The sequence below is a fragment of the Meles meles genome, chromosome 6, assembly GCF_922984935.1.
Source record: "Meles meles chromosome 6, mMelMel3.1 paternal haplotype, whole genome shotgun sequence".
Classification (NCBI taxonomy): Eukaryota; Metazoa; Chordata; class Mammalia; order Carnivora; family Mustelidae; genus Meles; species Meles meles.
In genome coordinates, this window is record NC_060071.1 from 135849582 (window position 1) to 135873606 (window position 24025).

Genomic DNA, 24025 nt, shown 5'->3' on the forward strand with positions numbered 1-24025 from the left:
GAGGAGGGCGCAGCTAACACCTAGGTCAGCAAGAACCGGTATGCTATCGACTCAATCCAACTCAGCATGGACCAAGTGCCAACCGTGAGCCCCCACCCGGAGGTGGGAAGATGACGAGGCATGATGGGAAGAGGACAGGTGTGCCCTTAAGGAACTGTAATCAGAGGCCAAGAAGCCTACAAGAGAGGAGAATGAAGAGTCTGGCGGTGGTGGTGATTTCACCGCGGTACGGTGATGGAGGCAGGAGGAAGGAGAGTGTAGGCAGGTGATAAGTCCGAGGCTTCCTGAAGCTTACCCCAGTCTTCACGGCCTCTGCTCCGGTCAACCTGGCTTCTGTCCCTGGAATGGCCCTCAAACTCGACCCTCTTCTGTTGTCTCAGCTCAGGTCCTCATTTCTGGCCTTGGTCCAGGCTCTGCACCCGGCACCCCAAGGCAACATGCAAGCACATGGATCAGTCAGCTCACACCCTGCTTGAAAGCCTTCCATGGGAAGAGTCAGCCAAAGCGGCTGTAGGAGGACCAGAAACTGAAGTGCAATTATGGTCATAGGGACACGCAGGCCTCTGTGGTTGGCAGGTGGAAGAAAGGAAAACAGACTGCAAAGCAGAAGGAGATTAGCACCTGAAAGGAATGATCAAGTGCAGGTGTTAAAGAAGCAAAACAGGGTACCAAAAACACGATTTTCTTTCCTCTTATAAATAATTCTATGGAATAAAGTTTTCAAGAACCATTTAAGAATTCCTTACTAAGAGAATTTTCTTTGGGGTAATACCTGCCAGTGTAAGTCTTTAATAAGCATGCAATGTCAAAGAAAGAAAGAGCCAGAAAGAAAGAGGAAGGAAATAAGAAAGGAAGAGTGGGAGGAAGGGAGGGAAGAAGGAAGGAAAGAGGAAGGAAGGGAAAAAGGGAGAAAGAAAAGAGAAAAGCAAAGAAACAAACAGAGAAAAGAAAATCTTCTTTGGGCACCTGGGTGGCTCAGAGGGTTAAACCTCTGCCTTTGGCTCGGGTCATGATCTCAGGGTCCTGGGATCGAGCCCCGCGTCGGGCTCCCTGCTCAGTGGGGAACTGCTCCCCCCCCGCCACCTGCCTCTCTGCCTACTTGTGATCCCTGTCTGTCAAATAAATAAATAAAATCTTTAAAAAAAGAAAATGTTCTATGGATACCTCTGGCCCCCAGGATAAAGGCTAAGCCCCTAGGTCTCTCACACTGTGGCCCATACCTGCTAAAACCCTAGGGGTAGAACGGGCTTCAGGGTAATTTTGGCTCAATGGCTCAACAATGTCATCAGAGCCCCTGTTTCTCGGGATGTTCCCTCTGCCCTCCATGGCACTGCACTTCATCCTTTGGCAGGCTTCTCTCATGGTGACAAAATGGCTGCAGCAATTCCTGGCATCATACCTGCACTCCAGGCCATGTAGAAGGAGACAGAGAGAGCTCATCCCTAATTAGGCTCTCTGAAGCTGCCAGCAAAGTCTTCTCCAGGCTCTGGAGTTAGAATTGGGTCAGGCGCTCACCCTCAGGCAAGAAGGGATTTTGCTGATCCGTCTATCAGGGGACTATTCACCTCACTCCGAGGGATAGGGTGGAGTCCACTTCCCCAGAAGTGTGTGGGAAGTGTAGGGGGGTACACACCCAAAGGAAAATCAGGTAGTTACCAAGAGGGAATGGATGTTGAGGAGACCATCCCAGTGGCCCCAGAAGCATCCCTCCGGCAGCTCCTCCCCTCAAATCCCACCCACCCATGTCCTGCTCCCATGTGTCATGTTCTTTGATGTCTATAAACCATTGCACATGCTGTCCCTTCTACCCTGGGTGACTTTTCATTCTTCTTGCTTAGTGAACACCTACTTGTATTTTAATCCCGCCCATCATCACCTTCCTAATTCTTTAGACATAGTGATCACCCCTTAAGAACAGAAGCCAGGTTCTTATTCACTCTCAGCATAATATACCACCAGGCACACAATATGTGCTCAATAAATTCGAGTGACTGAGTGCTGCTGATGAGACAGTCGTTATCTCCAAAGTCCACTACAGGGGGCTAGTGTGTCTTTAAAATCTTGCCCTCTCAAAGTCTAAAATGTAACAAATGTAAGCAGAGTTGTGCTGTGTAAAGTTAGGATGAGGAAAGGACAGAACTCAGCAGGAGTTTGTCCAACTTCCCAGAGAGAGAGGGCTCCCCCATGGCTGGAGGAATGTTTCAGGGATCTTGGCAGGGTGGTATGTCCTTAAATGGAAAGGGGTCCATCAGGGCATGACAGCCTGATCCATTAATCTTCCAACCATTTAGATTATCTTATTGGGAAGAGTTTGCAACAATCAGCTGACCCAGGCACTCCCATCTAGCTGGCAATTACAGTCCCATCAACTCGTAATAAATTGGCATTCTGGTTTACCATTCTAATCTGCATTTCTTTCGTGTGAATTGGTCTGAGACCAACACTACCAGTTGATTCTCAATATATGCTCTCTTTTCCTTCCTTACTCACAGAACCCTCAAATTTTAGCTGGTCCCATGGTTACTTAAAATCTAGACCACATTTCCTTGCAGCTAGGTAGAGTCCTCCGACTAAATTCTGGTCAAAGATATGGAAGGAAAGGTAATATGTGTGGAACTTCTTAGAGTATCATTAACAGAGGGTTTCTTCTTCCTTTTCCCCTTACTGCTGGCTAGAATATGGATGCAATGGCTGGAGCTGAAGCAGTCATCTTGGACTGTTGAGGAATTTGGGAAGGAAGCCATGCATGGTGGGACAAAAAGATATAAGACAGAAGCCACAAGAAAGGAGCCTTATCACACAGCCCTTCATGCCCATCTGAACATTTATAGTTCACTTTTGCCATTAGCAGCCAAACCTAACTCCAGCTTCATACAATCCCCTGGAGCTGTGCTGGCCCAAACATGTGGCTACTGAGCCCTTGAAACATGGCCAGTACCAACTGAGAAGTCCACACTGCATTTTGACTTCATACCGAAAAAAGAATTTTGGGTATTTCATTAATAATTTTTATATTGCACATCTGTTGAAATGAAAACATTTTAAATATATTGGGTTAATCTATTCTTTTTACTTTTTAAAATATTGCCTCTAGGAAATTTTAAATTACATGTATGCCTCCACCATATTTCTATGGAATGGTGCTTCCCTGGTTTGGTCACCTTTGTCCGAACTGATAATATCAAACTATTGAACCATCGAAAGCTGAGAGATGATCAGAAACTGAGCCCTTACTTACTCACCAAGGTCCAGACTTGAGCATTTCCTCTGGCTTTGTCCATCTGCCTGTCTGTCTGCTGCTCCCTGCAACCCATCACCCCACTTGCTAAACTACCTTACCTACAGTAAGAATAGATATAAAGCTTGGCACAGAGCATAGCTAAGCCAGCAAAGGATGAGAAAAGAAAACAGGAGGTGATCAGGAAGTTTGAAAGACATGACCTGGGGTCCATTCTGAGGGACCCACTAGTTTATGACTCTGGAGCATCTGCTCCAGGTAAGCCAGTGCCGGCCATGCGCTCCTGTCTTCACCTGTCTCTCCAGATTTCAAGGTTCTGATATGCTCTGCAAGCCCCACTCTCTGAAGAGTTTGAGAAAAGCTGTTGATTTTTCAGTTTGTGTTTTTTCTTCTTAGAAGGACAGGAATGACAGCCTCTAAGCTTTTTATATGCCAGAGCTGAATCTAGAATTCCAGTATTTGGTGGGATTTGTTTTGTTGTTGTTGTTTTTGGTTTTTTTTTCCAGTAAAAATCAAAACACATAGTAATCTGGGCCTGCTGAGTTGGCCTCAAGCCATCCTGTACAAGATCATAAGGGCAGCAGAGCTCTACCGTAAGCACCCCAAGTCATGCTCCAGATACTCTATTAAACAAAGCGAAAAAACACACGCACGTTTTTTAAAACCCATCAAAATGATTTAAATTTGAGTTTGGGCACCCAAGTTTTAACCCTTCAGAACAATGTATCCCTCTGGGGTTCCAAATAATTGAGGTCTTGTTACACAGGCTCAAAATAACTAAATGAAGAGATTCTAAATCAGGTTGAAGTCTTCCTTTCTTTTTCTTAGTTATTGTTCAAGAAACCTTGATTTAGAAATCTATGCATAAGTCATTTTCCATGTGAATGACCCCTGAGCCCTACTCTTCCTGGTGCCAGGAGGCTGGGCCCCAGTTGGCTGCTGGAGGGATAAGGCACCCGCTCTACTCTGACCTGGAAATCTCTGCTCAGCTCCCTCTCTCTCCGACAGGCAAAGCTGGCTTCTCAGAATTCCCCCACGCACCCTGGGAGCTGGGATTTTGCTAAAATGGAGTTACCATAGCTGATGTGCTAATGAATTCATGAAGCCGCCTAGTGGAATGAGGTTACAGGGAGGTGGAGGAAAAGTTCCTTTCTCTCTTTTCTTTAAAAAAATAAAAAATTGGCTTTTCTTTTTGTGAGTGGGTACACACATGCGCACGCATGCGTGTGTGTGCGTGCACACACACACACACACACACACACACACACACATATCAGGCCTCTAATCTGAAAAAAACTTTTCTTTCCAACTTCCCCAAATTATTCAAGGTGATTTTCCCATCTCTGAGAGCTCAGAGAGCTCCGGTTCTGGCCTGACTCTGCTCCTCCCCTTCTGGGATCCAATACCCCCTCTCCAAACGCAGGTTTCTTTATCCCCCTCACTTGTGTGCCATGCCTCCCTTTTCACATGAGTATCTTGCAGTATCTTCTTGTAGAACAAAAGCCCATCGAGAGCAGGGCCTGTGTCTTATTTTTATTAACTCTGTATCTTCCAATGCTCCTGACATCCACAAACCTCACTCCGGTAATCAATGTTTATCGTGTTGACTTATTCCTCCAGTAATAATAATAACAACTACCCCTTATAGAGCATTTACTATGTGCCAGTGTTCCAGGTACATCTCATGGGTGAATTCATTTAACCTTCTCAACCAACCCTAATATTATCCCCACTTTACGGAGGGGGAAACTGGCAGACAGGTTGGTTATGTAACAGTCCACAGGTCACAGGGCCTGTAAACCATGGCAGAGCCAAGATTTGAACCCAGGTCTTCATCTGGCTCCATTGACTATCTTCTAAACTATTTGGCTATCTGGCCTCATCCAATGTGCCTAAAGGCCTTGCCCAGGGCGGCCAGCACTGGTAGAACCCTGTGCAGAGGCTTGGGGCTGTGTGTTTCTGAGCAGACATTGCAGCCAATTAAAGGCTCTGTGTCACAGCCACAGAACCACCGGCGACGTCTGACTTCCCAATGGCCATTTGCAGCTGTAATTGTGCCGTAAGTGAGCTCCATGGTATTGCTTCCAACCAGGCAGGCCTTATAGCACTGGGAAGCCCTCAGATTGTGTGGAGGGTATCGTGGGGATGAGGAGCTGTAGTTGATTCCTTTTCAAATTGAAGGAGAAAAGCAGACTTACGACCCTGGTGCAAAGCAAGGACATCGTGACAGTTAATTACCTGTGTCAACTGACTAGGCTGGGGGGGTTGGGCAGGTGGCGGGTAAAACATGATTTCGGGATGTACCTGTGAGAGCGTGCCTGCAGGAGATTAGCATGGAAATTGGTGCATTCGGTAAAAGAGATTGCTCTCTCCGGTGTGGGTGGGCATCACACAATCCATTGAGGGCCTGAATAGAACAAAAAGTGGAGAAAAGAGGAATTTACCCCTTTTTTTCCCTGCCCGTTTGAGCTGGAACACTGGTATTCTCCTGCCCTTGGCCTGGGCCTTCCAACTGTGGCTCCCCTCTGCTTCTCAAGACTTTTGGGCTCCAGCAGGAATTACCCCACCACTTCCCTGATTCCACACTGTGGTCTGTAGAATGATGTGGCAAGAACCAGGACGCCCCTGGCCTGCGGGTCACTTCATCTTGGTGCCACCATCATCTGTTGGTTCTTTAGAGTCAAGTGCCTCGTGCCCTCTTGAAGCGTGCACGTCTCCCGAAGAAAAGTCATGTGTAGTGTCAGCAAAGATCTTCTGATATGGAGTGGGGAGACCTGGAGTCAAGCCCCATCCCAATCACTATCTCTGTAGATAACAGAGATCCCAAAGCCCAAAGCCCGGCCCCCCATGAAATAAAAGGGTTGGACTGGCTACCCCTGAGGACCCTTCCAACCACAAGAACCTGCAGTCTTTGATTATAGGTGGGCTTCCTGGAGAGCCTTCCTCTGGGATAAGGCAGAGAGCACAAAAGCCCAACGAGAAGGCTTTCACAGATCTGGATTCAAGTCAGCTCTGCTAGAGGTTTACTGGTCCCATGACCCGTGGGCGGTTACTTAACCAACTTGCACACCAGGTTTCCCAGAACCTGAGCCCTCGTTGTTTTCAGCAGCGCTGACTCTGGCCAAGGGCAAGGAGAACCTGGGCCCGCTGACCCTGCCAGGGCTCAGCCAGCTCCCAGAGCTCCCAGAGCTCCGCATTAGCAAAGCTTTGTTTTGGAAAAGTTCAGGGAGAAATTGACTGATGTAAGCTGGAAGTTGGTTGGTCACATTAAGAACTCAGCTTCCCCCTTCCCTCGGTCCCACTGGCTACAAAAGGAGCTTTGTGTGCCGCGGGGCAGCCCGTGCGGGATGTGACCACCAGACGGAATTCAGCCTTTCATAGGCTGCAATGTCTGCTCAGAAACACACAGTCCCAAGCCTCTGCACGTCCAGTGCTGGCCACCCTGTGCATCAGTGCAGGTCAGACTGACTGGGTCTGGACCAGGACGAGCACCAGCTTGGACCACCCTTCTTGCCCCGTGCCTCCCATGCTTATCCTGCAAATGAACAGAAATGGCTGGGAACACAGCCGGGCGAGCCGAGGCACTTTCCTTTCTCTGTGGTTCCCTCACAGGTACTGTGACAAGAGCTGCCCTCCTCCAGGGCAGGGGGTCCTTACCCATGTCAGGAGAGAGATTGGAGCATGAATGGGATAGGTAGAACCCTATACTCAGAGGCTGCATCATCATCCCTTCCACCCGCTCCCCAACCTCTTGCCTTACTCAGTGACCCATCAGCCCGCATCATCTCCTAGGGCTAAGCTGTGATATAGAGAAGAATCTGTCTCAGGCACTCCACTACTCTGTGGATCCTCTTCCATCCAGACCCCCCCAGGACCTTCACACTCTCCCGTTGCACCATCCCAACCCTCATACCCAACCCTCTACTCACCCTCAGATGCTCCAATGTCCTGCTGTTAGCTAGACCTCATGGTTGGAAAGTGATCTTAAACCAAGCTCCTTGTGATTTCTTGGTGGGCAGAGATTATGTATTTTTCTCTGTGTGCCCAAGCCCTCCACAGTGCCTGGCACACCAGAGTCATCTAATACACGGGAGTGTGTGAGTGACTGCTAATGTCACTAAATTATACTTAATGTGATGCCCCTCCCAGAGGCATGTGCACTTTGTCCCCTTAACTAAATCCTACTGGAAGAGGTATCTGATGGCAAAGCACTTTCCTACAGTCATCAGACCTCAGCAAAAAGGTGGCTGCCCTAAAATTAAGGTTTGCCTTCCGTGGGGTGGGGGGGGGGGGGAGGGGCTGTTTGTGGGGGAGGGAAGCCACACTGGCAGGAGAGAGGAAGGAAGCAGTACTTTCTGACTCTCCGAAAACGTTGCCTAGAGGCATCCTGGATTCTGCCCAGCCTGAAAAAAAGAGGACCATTCAAGACTGTGGCTGCCCCAGCTGCAGAGAAAAATTGAAAGAGTTTGGTACATCCCTAGGCAGCCTGCCAAGTATGTGACCACAACAACTCTCATAGGGGTAAAAGCCAGAGGAGAGAGTGGGACCGCATATAGCTAGAGATCAGAGAAGGACGATGATGGCAGAGGGAGCACTTGAAAAGGAAAACGGGTTTGCATACACAGATACTAAGTTCAGAAAAGCTTTCCAGGCAGAGGGAGCAGAGTCCAGGACTGATGGCTAGAAGACACAGGTGTGGTGGAGAAGAGTTGGGCAGGGCACAAGGTATGTGAAGGGAGTAATAGAACATAAATTTGAAAAGGTCAATTGGAATTCAATTATGGAGGGCCTTGGGCTTTGCTGAAGAGTTTGGACTTTCTTCCATAGGCAAGGAGAGCACCGTAAGATCTAAAGGTTACTTACTTAGGGAAATAAACCAAAATTTGCTCAGCACCAAAGATCAGGCACTTGACCAATGGTATCACATGTGATCCTCACAGCGATTCCATGACGTGGGTGACATAATCCCTGAGTTGTGGTCGAGGAGACGGACGCGCAAGTTGGTTAGGGACTTGTCCGAGTTCCACAGCCGAATCTTCAGGGAAGGACTTGATATTTCTTTCTAGGGCATTCTCTGTGGATTCGAAAAATGAGAATGTACTCCAACAAAGCTGGAGCGACCATCAAAGGAACATAAGGATAAGGCGAAAATGCAAGAAATGGTGCAACTAACCAGAGTCCAATGGGGGAAAAAAAATCGCAGAATGACAGCTGCCTTGAAAGAAATTGGTGTCCGATAAAATCAATGGGTCCCACGGAGAAAACCTTTAAGAAGAATATAATAGAGTCCCAGAAACACATTAAAATGAGTAAAAAGCTAGATAATATTTGGGACAGGAAGGCAAAGACTTAGTTTTCTTTGCCCAAACAGAAAAAAAGAAAGTAATCAAAAATTCTGGGAAAAGCAAACCACTAATCAAGAAAGTCATGGTCCGAAATGAAACAACAAAAGAGGTAAGATGGATTTGAGCAAATGGTGGCACCTGAAACATCTATTTGTGGCCTCGGGGCTAAGAACATTGTGTTTTGAGTGACGCAGGTGTCTTCCCTTGGACATTCAGGGAAAGAAATACGATCACAGACCATCACCAGACCCTGTGACGTTTACCCACACAAAATGCACTACTCCCATTGCTAGTCATTGGTCTTCAACTTTTTTTTTTTTAAAGATTTTATTTATTTGACAGCGAGAGAGAGAGATCACAAGTAGGCAGAGAGGCAGGCAGAGAGAGAGAGAGGGAAGCAGGCTCCCTGCCGAGCAGAGAGCCCGATGCGGGACTCGATCCCAGGACCCTGAGATCATGACCCGAGCCGAAGGCAGCGGCTTAACCCACTGAGCCACCCAGGCTCCCCTGGTCTTCAGCTTTTAAAATGGACTCTAAACAAAGAAGGGAAAATTTCACTATGATTTCAGGAAAGGCGATAATGTGACCACACTTGACAATGTAGAAATTAAAAAATAACTTAGAAATGCACTTAGCAACCTAAGTGTCCATCAGTAGGTGTATGGCTAGAGTAACTGTGGTATTGCTACAGAAGGAATATTAGCCGTAAAAAGGAATGAAATCTTGCCATTCGTGACAACCCGGGTGGACCTAGAGGCTATTACACTAAGAGAAGTAAGGCAGACAGAGAACGACAAATGCCATATGCTTTCGCTTTATGTGAAATCTAAAAACCAAACAAATGAACAAACAAAACAAAACAAAAGTAGACTCATAAATACAGAAAACAAACTAGTGCTTGCCAGAGGGGAGGGGGTTTAGGGGTGAGGGGTGAAACGGGTGAAAAGAATTAAGAATGAACTTCCAGTTATAAAATAAAGAAATCACAGAAAGGAAAAGTACGGCTTGAGGAATATAGTCAATAACACTGCAGTTACCCTGCACCATGACAGATGATAACCAGACCTCTTCTGGGGATCATTTCGTAATGTGTAGAAATATCAAATCACTACCTCAAGTCACTACCTTGTATTCCTGAAACTAATATAATAGTGTATGTCAATTATAATTCAGTAAAAAAAATAAACGGAGAGAAGACGTTGCAGGGGGGGAAGATGAGACGATGATGCTAGGATCCTACCTGATGGGATAAGGAGTCAGGTACAACTGAGAGCAGATGAAATAGAGTCATCAAGAGAGGAACTCAGGGGACGCCTGGGTGGCTCAGTGGGTTAAGCATCTGCCTTTGGCTCAGGTCATGATCCCAGCGTCCTGGAGTCTAATCCCACATCAGGCTCCCTGCTCAGCGGGGAGTCTGTTTCTCCTTCAGCCTGCTGCCCCCTGCTTGTGCTCTTGGTCTCTCACACAAGCAAATGAATAAAATCTTAAAAGGGGAGACCTGGGTGGCTCCGTTGGTTAAGCAACTGCCTTCGGCTCAGGTCATGATCCCGGAGTCCTGGGATGGAGTCCCATATCGGGCTTCCTGCTCAGTGGGGAGTCTGCTTCTCCCTCTAACCCTCCCCACTCTCATGCTCTCTCACTCTCAAATAAATAAATAAAATCTTTTTTTAAAAAGTCTTAAAAGAAAAAAAAAGAGAGAGGAACTAGGAATAGTGACTGCATCAGTTAGAATTCAAGAAAAAAGTTGTCAGGGGGATAGACCTCATGCAGTTTTAGGAGCTGCTTAAAGGGTATGTGTGAGCCCCCAGCCTCTGTGTCTGGTGTTGGGTCTGAGGTCAGCAGCACCGGCAATTGGGAGGAAAAGATGGAAGTGAGGGAAAAGGAAGAACCAGCTGGAGCCCAAAAGGACCACCAGAAATCCCCTTCGGTCCCTGAGCCTCTGGTCTCTGTGATGTGGCTGAGCTCCTGGGGAAGCAGGTGGCCCCGCAGGGAGCCGCCCGTGCACCTGGCCCAGGACACGGAGGAGCTGAAGGAGGAGAATGAGAAGGAGCTGGAGGAGCCCTGGGCAGCTGGCCAACAAGGTGAGCCGCCCGGCGGAGGCCCCCTGCCAGCTCCAGCAGCACCTGGCCCCGCGCCAAACTTCAGCGAGCAAAAACGACTACTGCTTCGTTTCTGCTGTCCGACTTTTCCACGAACGTCCCTCCTGGCTCACCCTGGCTTGGAACCACCACGGAGAGGGAATGCGGGGGAATGCAGCGCTTTCTCAATCGGGCTGACACGGTACAAATTGATAGACGCTGAAAAACTGCGAAAGGGACAAGGGTGACTGGCGGGGTGGGTTCCCTGGAAGCAGATGCTGAGACGGGGCCTGGGTGCATGAGCTTTACTAGGAGGGACACCTGTGAAAAGAAGGGGAAAGAAAAAATCGGGCAGAGAGAGAAGTCAGCTGTGATGCAGACCCAACCAAGCCGGCCTGGAGCGAGCATTTCCCGTGAGAGCCCCACGTTGGGCGGAAAGGGCCTTATTCCCTCTCGATGTGCTCAGTCGCTGGGCTCAGGCTGCCCCACAGAGGGTGTGACCTGGGGCCAGGTGGCTCTCGGGCCCTCTGACGCTGACCAGTGAGGAGTCAGCAACTGGGGGCCATCTGTTGCCCATGCTCCCCACAGCTGGAAGGCAAGTCCGTTTTGCAAGGTCTGGAGGGTGCTTTTCCATGTCTCCCCAGCTGTACGCATGAGCGAAACCTCTGCGTTATCAGAGCAGGGAGACAGCAGACAATGTCCCCAGAGGGTCCAGGAACACAGCAGTATTGGCGTCTTCCTTAGAGATCAGAAGGTAAACCGGCTGAACCCAAAACCGAAGCAGTTAAAAGCCATGGCCTCTGAGAGGCAAGGCTGAATCCAAAGAATGGAATGGAAATCTGGTTTTAACTATCAGCCCTTCTGTACCATTTTCTTTCACTACCCATGTGCATGTAGTTCTTCAATTAAATATCTGTAAAGTTTTTAAAAATTCGGGTCTGTCTGATTCCAAAGCCACATCCCAGAGTTATGCCCCATACAGGCCTGTTTGGAGGGGCAGACAGAACCTTCACTCTCTCCAGGGGAAGCAGGCACAGCTGCAAGGGCCTGGCCTGGGCTTGGCATGCGATGCCTGGCCATCCATTCCCAAGGTGGGCATTTGGCCAACTCCTTCATCTCGTGCCCCAAATGGACAAGTGCCCGGCCCCGAGAGTCAGGGAAAATACCAGCCCCTGGATTGTGCTGGATCGGGGGCCTCTCCATTTCCACCGGCAAGCTGCTGGGTTTGCCGTCATGGGGAACGGGGTGACCTTTGGCCTATATCCGGGCGCCTCCCAGACTCCAAGTGGAGGGCCCAGCACCTGCAGAATGCCAGCAGCCAGGCTGGTGCAAAGAGGATGGGTTTGTCTGCTGTGAAGTTCTTCTGGAAGGCTGGCTGGACAGGCAGTTCATGTGGGAGGCTCAGTTTGTCCGGTGAGGGCCTTTCTTATTAAAAATAATAATAATAATAATATATATATATATATTTATGAATGGAATACAACTACAGCACAGAAAGAGACTAGAGGCCAGTGAGCCTATAACCCCACGACCCTAACACTATCATTGTCTGGTCCCCGTGTTTTCTTCTCACTTCCTCCTCCTCCGTATCTGGGTTTTTCTAAGCCAATTGTCATCACGCTGTACATAAATTTTGGCCCTTGCCTTTTCTGCCAAATCCCTACCGTACGCACTTTCCACGTTGTTACCTAGGTTCCATAACTATCATTTTATTTTTTTTAAAGATTTTATTTATTTATTTGACAGAGAGAGAGATCACAAGCAGGCAGAGAGGCAGGCAGAGAGAGAGAGGAGGAAGCAGGCTCCCTGCTGAGCAGAGAGTCTGATGCGGGGCTCGACCTGAGCTGAAGGCAAAGTCTTAACCCACTGAGCCACCCAGGCGCCTACTATCATTTTAAATAGCTGCATCATCTGAGGTCCAGGATTTTGTCCCAGAACCCACTAACCCAGGACCCTGGCGCACAGTAGACAACGAATATGTCTATTGTTTCGTGAATGGAATGAGTGACTGGGCCCGAATTTGTCTGATGCTTCTCCTGCTGTGAGGTAGTCAAGGAATCTGTTTCCAATTTTTCAGACACATTGTCTTGTTTCTTTCCTGGACACCCTTCCTTTTTTCCCCTTTTTCATTCAATTTCCCCAACAAACCACTAAACTCTGCTCTTTGCCGGCCTCTCCCAAATCCCACAGGCTCTGTCCTTCTCGTGTCATAGATCAACCAGATGTATGTCGAGCACAAGCCCCCGGGACCCCTGAGGGAAGGCAGGCGGTGCTGACGGCCGGGCTGCAGAGCGGGAAGCTCGGGGCGCGTGCGAGCTGGGCCTCCCCGCGCTTCAGGGTCCCCGTGCTCCGTCAACGCCGCTGTCACCGTCAAGTACACTCCGTCTTGAAATAGTGGCCCAAAACCTGCCTGCTCTTTCATCTCGGTGCTTATGATCTTCACGTGAATTTAAACATTCAAACATCAGGAGCATGAAACATAAACACTCAGCCCGAGACGGCATTTTAATGAGGTTCAGCCAGGTTCAGTACGTTCCATTACTTACAATTGTGTAAAAGCTTTTTGACCCAGATCACTTCCTTAGGTCTGGCCCATTACAGCCAAGACAAACTTTGTGTTCTCTGAGCACTTTAAAGGTTGGAGGAATTATTCTGGGCAGATGGTGAACACAGAGCCACACCCCCCCCCCCCCCCCCCCCCACCAAGCGGCTCTGATTAGCTGGGCCAGCGGTTTAATGGAGCCGCTCAAAAACTCCAGAGGAGGAAAAGGCTAAGGGATAAAGCACGCTCAGAGACCATCACTCACTCGCCCTGAAAATGCTCCCACACCCCTTTGCCTTGTGCCCACGCTCTTCCAACCAGCCACCTCTGCCGCCCCTTCGATGCTTCTCACGGAGCAAGGAAAGAGTTACTCGTATGCCCTCCAACAGGTGTGGCAACAGAGGTCTGGAAGGACAAGGTGAGGGGCGCCTGGGTGGCTCAGTGGGTTAAGCTGCTGCCTTCGGCTCAGGTCATGATCTCAGGGTCCTGGGATCGAGTCCCGCATCGGGCTCTCTGCTCAGCAGGGGGCCTGCTTCCCTCTCTCTCTCTGCCTGCCTCTCTGCCTACTTGTGATCTCTCTCTCTCTCTCTCTCTGTCAAATAAATAAATAAATAAATATCTTAAAAAAAAAAAAAAGAAAGAAAGAAAGACAAGGTGACTTGTCCCAGACCGCAAGGCAAAGAACTAGCTGTCCAAAGTTCCTTCCACCAAGCAGACTTGGGTACTGACTAAGCCGTTGTAATGACGAGGCTTCGCCCTACGCCAGCGTGCGGAGAGGCCATTAGCTGACTCTGTCATGCTCACCACAAAGTTGTCCTGGATTTGCTCCCCAGTCACTGAGCAGAGCTTGTGGCCAGGCTCTCGCTGAGAGACCCCAGGCCCACAGCAGCGCCGGGGGACCTGGTTACGATCCACCCCGTAACGGGGCTCGGTGCAAAGTAAAAATGAGCGGAAACTGGGAAAAATCTCGCCCATGGGGAGCTTACAGATTTAGAAGCAACAAAGCTGGACACAAACAGGACATGCTGCTACATCCCGCTGACCGGAGAACCAAGAAGGAAACCAGCGAATGAGTGAATAGCAGGGACCCACCTCCCAGGCAAGGGTTTCCCTTCCAAGGGACCAGGGCGACTGGTCTTCAAGCTTGGCCTCCTGCCCATGCTCTGGTTCCCACCATCCGCCCCTGGGCACAGACTCTCCCCTCCCAGACAACTCAGCACCCATCCCCAGAGCCTGCCAGACTTACCTTTCTCCTTTGTTCTGCTAATCTAGCTGAGATATCTTATCAAGAGTTCCCTAAATCTCCTGATCCAAAATTAGTCACTTTTATCTCTATAATCCCAAAGCACTTTTTTACATGCAGATTAAATCACTTATACATTGTATGTATTATGATACATATATCATATGTATCATATGGGGCATAATGCGTCAACCTGCCGAGAATAAGAATTTCACCAAATCTTGCACACCCAGGGCTTAACACAGTACCTGGGAAATAATGAGGGTTAAGTGAATGAATGACTTAAAAAGGCAGAATTTTATCTTACTTTTATCACCATACATCCAGTGCATAATACATGCACCTGCCTGGCATATAGTTGGTGTTCAATAAATGGAGCTTGATGGATTTAACTTGAACTTAACTTAAGAGGAGTACCATCAGGTGCAGCAAAGATATGCCCCAGAAGGCATAACTCACCTGGGGCCAACCCCATCCTATTACACCGACAGAATTTTTTATTTTTTAAGATTTTATTTAATTATTTATTTGTTTGGGAGAAAGCAAGAGTGAGAGAGGACAGCAATGGGGGAGCAGCAGAGGGAGACGGAGAAGCAGGCTCCTCGACGAGCAGGGAACCCGAAGCTGGACTCGATCCCAGGACCCTGGGGGCATGACCTGAGCCAAAGGCAGACACTTAACGGACTGAGCCAGCCAGGCGCCCCCAACCAATGGGATTTTCAGAGTCTATAGATCCTGTAAGACCAGCTTGGTCTGCCCACCAGATTCGAGGCTTGAGGTACATTTGGCAAAGGTTGTCTGTCACTGGGGCGACCATCCTGCACTTCAGGCTACCATTCTTTTTTTATCCGAATACTCCCTCCCAGGGCTCAGTCTTCGATCTGTTTCTCAGGTCCCCACTATCCATCTTCCAGCAGAGACTCAGCCTCTCAGTGGGGCCCTACTGGATCCCTTGGTGCTCAGTGACTCTCCCGTGCTGAGCACAGGCTGGAAGCGAAGGTAATGCAGTGACCTCGACAGATAAGGTCCCTGCCCACATGGCTCCTAACGCCCAGCAGGGGACCACACTCGGCTGCACGACCCCAAAGTGACCTGCTCGGGCGTTCCTTTCACCTTGAGAGTAGCATCTTCCTTCAGGACCCCGGGCCCATCACACTGCATATCTTCTCTCGCGAACTGGCGTTCAGAGAAAGTGAGTGGGAGTCCTCCATCTGGCGCTGCCGGCATGGGCATGTCATTTATTCTCTCCAGACTTGTCCCTCACCTGTAAAATGGGGTCCGTAACAACACCTGTTCTGCCTGCCTGTCAGGGTTAGATGAGGGCTAAGAAGGCATGCGAAGGGCTGCATATGCTGTAAAGGAATAAATCTTGCTGAGTATTGTTATAGCGAATGTAACTGTTCCTGCGTAACCCGTCCTCCTAATTTTCCCTCGGATCGTCAGTGCTGCTGACATTCTCCCAGCCCCCAAGCCTAACGATGGCCATTGGTCCTGTCTTCCCATACTTTTCCCTCTGCTTCAGCAGCCACCCAAGCTCCTTTTCCCATGGGCAGCACATTCCGTGTGACACACATTTCCAGGCTCAGAAACCTCTATCCTTCTGTCTAGGGTGATTGGCTCAGAGATGGGCACATGACCTCAGCCAGCTAACTGGAGTCTTTCTGGGATTTTCTCACTAAAGCTATGAACAAAACTTATCCCTTTCTGCTGACAGAATATGATTCTGGGGCTCTAGCAACCAGGGATGCCTCCATGTGGTATCAAGAGAAGGAGATAAAGAAATACTATCCTGGATCAAGCTATTCCTAAAGCCAGTTTCCCCAGACTTCCCAGGCACCCAAATAAAGATAAGTTCTCTCTTGTTTTTTTTTAAAGATTTTATTTATTTATTTGACAGACAGAGATCACAAGTAGGCAGAGAGGCAGACAGAGAGAGGAGGAAGCAGTCTCCCTGCTGAGCAGGGAGCCTGATGCGGGGCTCAATGCGGGGCTCGATCCCAGGACACCAGGATCGTGACCTGAGCCGAAGGCAGAGGCTTTAACCCACTGAGCCACCCTGGCGCCCCAAGTAAGTTCTCTTATAAGCTACATTGAGTTGGGTTTCCATCGCTCAAAAATGGAAGACTCTGATCGTTACAAGATCCAAAACTTGGGTGATATGTTCTCTTTGTCCTTTAAGCCCCAACATTTAATCTATTGGAGCTTGCACACAAAGTCCCTTCCACTGCATGTTTCTGCCACTGTCGCGGCCAGATTCCCTTTGTCTCATATCTGGAGGCTTCCTGGTGGGGAGAGCTATAGGATTCGAGCCAGACAGAGCTGGAACGAATCCAGCTCCATTACGGACCCATTGGTCATGTGATCTCGGGCTTCTCTGGCCCTCAGTATCTTCATCTGTAAAGTGGGACAAATAATCCTTAGTTGGCTGAGTGAAAACATGTCTATGAGGGTCTAATAGAGGCTCAGGAAGAGGTAGCTAGCATTCCTATAATAATAAAGTGGCCTCTTAGCTCTGTCTTAAGGAGAAGGTAATACACTCGTTCTATTTTTAGTTGGGACCGTAATTAACTTTTCTCAACTCAAACATAAAAAAATGCCAGTAGCCCAGTCTGAGAAAAGGTAGCCCCGGCAGCTGTAGATAGAACAAGAGGGGAGGTAACTGCTGGAGGAATTATGCTTAGGCAGGGGTGGTCCCAGCACCAGCCAGTGAGAGGGATCCTGGGTCACAAAGTCCCAGCCACCGCAGCAGCCAATCAGAGGCGAGTGCCCCCGGAGAAGCCCAGCCAGGGTAGGGCAGGGCCAGGATCAAGGACAGGTCCTCAGAAGTAAAGACGGTCCTCTGCCAGGTGAGGTGGAGGGTGGTCGGTGCTGAGGAACTTAGTATTCAAGACTGACTCTGAGTGGAGAGTTTGTAGGCTTCCTGCAAAATACCAACCTCACAGCCCCCTCTCTCCTCTCCTTGACCGCTGGTCTGGCTTGTTGTTCCCGAAGAAAGAGAAGAGGACTAGGATAGGAGCCCAGTACCTGGATTCCAGCCTTATTTGCGGTTGATGAGCTCTGTGGCCTTGGGAAAGGGGCCTTCCCTCTCTGGGCCTTGGTGCCCTCCCTGTCAAGGGGATAGAAAAGGATGGCAGATGTCCCGCAGGTCCCTGTGAGAGCTGAGTCCAGACCACCCTCAAGCCTTACGGGGTTAATCAGACATGGTACCTACTACCCACCCCCTCCCTGACTGCACTAAAGCCTTTTTTTCCCCAAGGGGCCCAAGACAGGGCATGGGGAGGGGGCAGCTTCCCAGGTTCTGCAGATGTGTATCCTTAGAGAAATGATGGGCTGCGCAGCCCTGGGGACTCTCCCCACTGGACAGTGCCGCCTCTGTGACACCTCCACGTGGAGAAAGGTGAACCAGGAGCTGGGGGGTGAGCCTCCCTATTTAACAGCTTTCCATTTGTTTACCAAAAAAATATTGTTCCATCATAAAAATTCCCAAAATAGTTCCTTCCCTGGCCAGACTGACTGGCAGGCGCCCAGCTCGGGAGGCCAGCCTCACTCGAGACATGCTCTCAGGGAGATGAAAACAGCCGGGAAGGCTGGGGGCTGCCACTTGAGGACCACCAGCCCCACACACCCTGTGCGGTGGGACACCGAGGCTTAGAGACACAGAATCATCTCTCTGGGAGGCTCTGGGCAGTGACAGGGTTTTCCCCAGAGGCTCAGCAAGTTTCTTTGTAGCTAAGAAGAGCATCTTCTGCTCATGGGAGAATGGTGGGGGGACAGATGGTGGTGGGACAGATGCTTTCTACGCTGCCAGAACGTTCTCTCCCTCACTGTTCTGGTAGCAACCTTTTCATCTCACTGTTCTCAACTTGAATGGCCGTTCTTAAGAGAGCCCTCCCTTAAAGCCCTCTCCCCAACATGACCCAGATTAGGGCCGAGGCTACATGGTCTCACAGGAGTCTTCTTGTTCCCTTTGGAGCACTTACCATGATTTATCCTTACAAATACAACTATCAGTCTTTCCCATAGCCTGGAAGGTTCTTGGGCAGAGAACATCGGTACCTTACCCACAGAAGGTGCTCAGTAAGTATCATTCCCATTAACAGACTATTTCCATAACTTGCTTGAAGCCCAGAAAGGCCGAACAACTTGTCCAACATCATGCAGCTCACAAGTCTCGGAAGTGGGATTTGAACCCTGGTTTGTCTGACTCCAAAACCCACGTCTTAACCCCACTGGCCTGCTCCACATGCTCAGCAGGGCTGGACAAGTCTCTGAACGAGAAGGCACTGCCATAATGGCGTCATCTCTATCACCCCGTTTCTGCCTCCGTGGGAGGAGAGAAGGAATCTGGATAAGCTGTGGCCTCAAGAAGATGCCAGCTTATCCCAGGTGCCCCACATCTCACAGATGCTCAACAAGTATGTGTTGGGTGTTAGGTGTTGGCTGAACGTTCCCTCTGCCTGGGACCCCAACACCTCTCAGTGGCCGACCAGTCTTGTGGATGCCTATTTCTGTTTGGGGATGAGGGAGCGAAGGATTTGGTTCCATCCCTCCAACCTCTCATTCATCCTGCCCTCCACCCCAACCTAACCAGAGCAGGACCCCAATTAGGAAAGAGACCTCTGGTTAGGAGTCATCCTCACAGAAGACCTTTCTTACAGCAGCCCAGAGCTTCCAAGTGGGCTTCGGAGCAAATGTGGGCAGGCTCTCATTGCCCTCCTGAAAAGCCCTGCTTTTTATAGTTGGACCTACTCCATTCCTACCCATCTTAAGTGAAGTGGGAATAAATTCACATTAAACTTTAATACATTGAATTTAATTAATTAAATAAGTCCACCTTAAAATAAAAGTTTAATGGGACGCCTGGGTGGCTCAGTGGGTTAAGCCGCTGCCTTCGGCTCAGGTCATGATCCCAGGGTCCTGGGATCGAGTCCCGCATCGGGCTCTCTGCTCAGCGGGGAGCCTGCTTCTACCCTGCTCCCTCTCTCTCTCTGCCTGCCTCTCTGCCTACTTGTGATCTCTGTCTGTCAAATAAATAAAATCTTAAAAAAAAATAAAAAAAATAAAAGTTTAATTTTGTTGATTGACAAGATGCTATCTAGGCGACTATAATGGCTTATCTTACAAACCCAGCTGTAGGATGAGCCCCCACAGTGCATCCTGGGAAGAGAGAGAGAGAGAGAGAGAATAAGTCTTTTTTTCCCCTAAGATTTTATTCATTTGAGAGAGAGAGAGAGAGCACAAGCAGGGGCGCGGGGGAGGGGGAGAAACAGGCTCTCTGCCAAGCAGGGAGACCAGGGCAGGACTTGATCCCAAGACCCCAAGATTATGACCTGAGCCAAAGGCAGATGCCTAACAGACTGAGCCACCAGGCGCCCTTTAAAGTCTTTTCTTTAAGAACACAGTGACCTCGATTCTTTCCTTTTCAAACTCCCCTCCATACTCAGGGCCAACTTTCTGCACTGTTAATATTTGTACCAGAAAAATCTCCTTGACACCTTCTATTCAAAGCAGGTGAGAGTCAGAATCACTCTCCATGGAAAAGAGGCCAAAAGAATGAGGGCCAATCTTTTCCTTCTCCCCAGTTTGGTCTCTGGTTGGTCCTGTAGGGAAACAAGCCCAAGAAGACTGAATCACTTCCCCAAACGACACCTGTGTTCTGCCCACCCCCAGGACGCTGTGCTGTACCCAATACTTGTACCACCTGTGTACACGTAGGTCCTTACCATTCTTTCCTGGGACCAGATGACACAGGGAGAAATGGAAGGGATACTTCAAATAAGAAAGATACAGTTGACCCTCAAACAACATGGGTGTTCAGAGGGACCATTCCCTACACAGTGGAAAATCAATGTATAAGTTTTGTATAAACTTTTTTTTTGGTATAAACTTAATTACTGAGAGCCAACTGTTGACTGGAAACCTTACTAGTAACATGAACAGCTGATCTGCACCTATTTTGTATGTTACACCTACTATATACTGTATCCTTATGATAAAGGAAGCTGACAAAAGGAAAATGTTATTAAGAAAATCATAAGGGGGCGCCTGGGTGGCTCAGTTGTGAAGCATCTGCCTTTGGCTCAGATCATGATCCCAGGGTCCTGGGATCAAGCCCCGCATCAGGCTCCTGCTCAGTGGGAAGCCTGCTTCTCCCTCTCCCACTCCCCCTGCTTGTGTTCTTTCTCTCTGTGTGTCTCTCTCTATCAAATAAATAAAAATCTTTAAAAAAGAAAATCATAAGGGAGAGAAAACACATTTATAGTAATGTACTGTATTTATCTGGAAAAAAAAACCCAAAACACATGTATGTGAGCCTGTGTTGTTTAAGGGTCAACTGTATTTAGAAGATAAACATCCTTCCTTGCCCCATTCAAACCATTTCTAGCTTAAGCTTAGTTCTTTTCCCAATTGACAGGAGAGATAACTTGAAAAGCAACAGGTTCAGTGTTGAGTGCTAACTAGGAAAAAAAAAAAATAGTTCAACACCCAATGTGCTTTTTAAGGGTCTGGTCCCACTTGGCTTTGCTTTCCTCACTATTTGGTGGTTGCAAATCTAGTCCAAGATTGGCCGAGGATTTGCAAAATCAGTGGTTTTGATTAAGTATTTGGACTTTGATCTTTGAATGGAATTAACCTTAAAAAGAAAACAGCGCTGCATAGATGAAAGCCGTCACCAGTCCCTTGCTCCCCGAGTTCAGGGGCACTTCTATACTACGGCCAAATGACTACTAAGGAATTTGATAATTACCTTTCCAGTTAGAATGGCACATATTCACCGCTCAGATTCAAGAATTTGTTTAAAAATGCAACTATAAATAGTGCAGGTACTTCCAGAGTTTCTAACATCAGTCTTGCAAATTTCCTGTACTCATGAATAGCCTGTTGTTCAAGCCACCCAACCACAGTCAGCAAATGGACCGTGTGAGCTAGCGCCCCTTTGCCACCTTTGGATTTAGTTAACCACCTTGTTCCCAAAATAGTTTAAGATGAGTTTTTAAAAATGCATGCACTGTAATGAAGGCAAAACAATAGATAAACAAGGAAATAAAAGAAAAGAAGGAAACAAGGGGGAAAAGATGAAGATGCAGTGAGATTTTTAATTCTGCAGGTTGTGACGGTCTGTGTACTCACTCAAGATCACTTCAAATTTCAAGATAAGCAATAAAAAAGGAGACAGGGTCCATTATATGATTTCGAGAATCCATTAAATAAAATCCAAGTATTTAGGAGAAAAACAACTCTTCCTAGAACAAAGACCCAAGAGAAATTTCTTCCTTATAAAGAATACAGCATTCTTACCATAAATGCGACAAGGAGCTCTGCAATTTTGTCTCTTAAAACTTCCCTCCATGTAGGTCGATGGCTTCTTAAGAAACCTGAATTTGTGGGGCGCCTGGGTGGCTCAGTGGGTTGAGCCTCTGCCTTCGGCTCGGGTCATGATCTCAGGGTCCTGGGATCGAGCCCCACGTCGGGCTCTCTGCTCAGCAGGGAGCCTGCTTCCTCCTCTCTCTCTGCCTGCCTCTCTGCCTGCTTGTGATCTCTCTCTGTCAAATAAATAAATCTTTAAAAAAAAAAAAAAGAAACCTGAATTTGTTAAAAGCCTTTCCACTGGAGACCAAAAGCACGTGCTTCAGATCCACAGCTGGTGTGACTTATGGGTAGATTTAAAGAACGAAAACCATCGATTGACTTTATGACCTGCAGGCCACCCCCATCAAAACTTATTTCTCTAACCCAAGCATTGGCAAGCACGGTGAGTTTGTGGTTGCTTTCTCCCCGACCAGCACTCGTGATGTCAGTTAAACATCATTCTATTTGCTCTAACTTGAGCCAAGCCGGGGGGAGGGACAATGTTGCCGGCGTGGAACAGATCACACCTCATCCCACCATCCCTTTTCTTCTCTTACTGGGAGGACCTGAAATGCCAGTTTCTCCCCCTTTTCTTTCTGTGTCATTCAAAGTCTATTTGGGCCCATCTCCGGAGAGCATCTCATAGTGTTGCCTTTAGACAAGTGGAGCTATGCCCCACTCGAAATCTTCTAAGTCCCTCTCTCTTGCCCCAGACCCTGTATCTTCCCTTTGGGATGCTCTCCAACCCCTCTATCCAGCCCCTCCCCTATCCTCTCCCCACTCCCCAAATGTATGGGGGTGATCAGATGTCCCAAAGGGCTCCAGCCTTCCCGTCTACAGAGCTGTTCTGGGGTTCTGGCTGGGTTCGCATCTCAGGAAGGCATCAGAGAATTCCAGAGAATGTGGGTCCCTCCTACTGGCTAGCAGGATATTTCTTTCACGGGACTGCATGGGATTGGGCTGCCAGAGTGGGGCGGACATGCTGATTTGGGGTGACTCACATCAGACACCAGGAGAGTAAGGGGCTCTGGGCTACCCCTGACCCTTGGGCTTGAGCCATGTGAGTGGGTTGTGCAGTAGCTCTCTCCTGCTCCCCTTCCCCCCAAAAAGGACCAAGAGATCCACACACATGGGGTCTCACCGCTCACATACACAGGCAGTTCATTTGCCCACTTTCTTCTGACTCTATCTAGTGATCTCAAGAGGGGAAATGTTTCCCTCTTTCTCTCTTCCTTTACTTTATTCCATTTGTCAGCAAAGCCCAATCACAGCTGATTAACTTAAACAGTGGGGCTAACAACGCCTTAGAGAAGGAAGAGAAGGCCATAGTCTGGCAACCCAATTAACCGTACTAAGAAACCAGGACCATCACACCCAAGGCCCTCAGAATATCTAAAAGTCCCATCTGGAATTCTCAAAGTATTCATTTGCCTCCATGCCTAATAAAACTGCTCACCCCTTCCACCAGCATTCATGATAATTAAAAAGGAATTCTTATTTGGTTTTATAGTTTTTCTATTTAAGCACGGATGGTGAAAAGGCAGTGTGTCAGACTTACATGAATTCCAAATGGGCAGCATTTCAACTATATATGAAGTTAAACAAGTTTCAAGGATTAACTAAACCACATAGCCATATATAATGTTGTTTTTAATGAGAAAATGTATTCCCAGTTCCCATATCCACTTTATAATTGAACTTCTGGTATAGAAAGTTGGGCACTTTCTACGCAGGATTGCCCGCATATGCAGAAAGCAAGACTTGGGAACAGTGACCACCACTGGCAATGAATAATGCCTGAGCATCTAAAGACGGACAGATTCTTCCAAAAATGGGCACTTCTAGAAGGAACGAGTTCTTCCAGAAATCCCCTCCAGATACCGATGCAACAAAAATTACTATGACAAAAATCCCTTTATAGGATGCACACATATGCCCAGACACATCCACACAGATGGACATGCATACCTCCCCAAGATTTCCAAGATGTGGGAGTTGAAACAGGTGTTAAAGCCCTGTTCAGTACACCAGGTTCAAGTTCTGTTGTATTGACGTTTCTATGGGGTCGTCATGTGCCTCCAGGGAAGGGATACAGGCAGTGGGGAAAGTCACATTCTTTTCTCTTTTCAGGCTCCGGGAAATATTTAAACCTCTTAGCCAAAAAATACTGCTTGTAATTTTGATCATGAAAATGCAGGCATGTATGACGTTCAATTACTGTTGATGGAT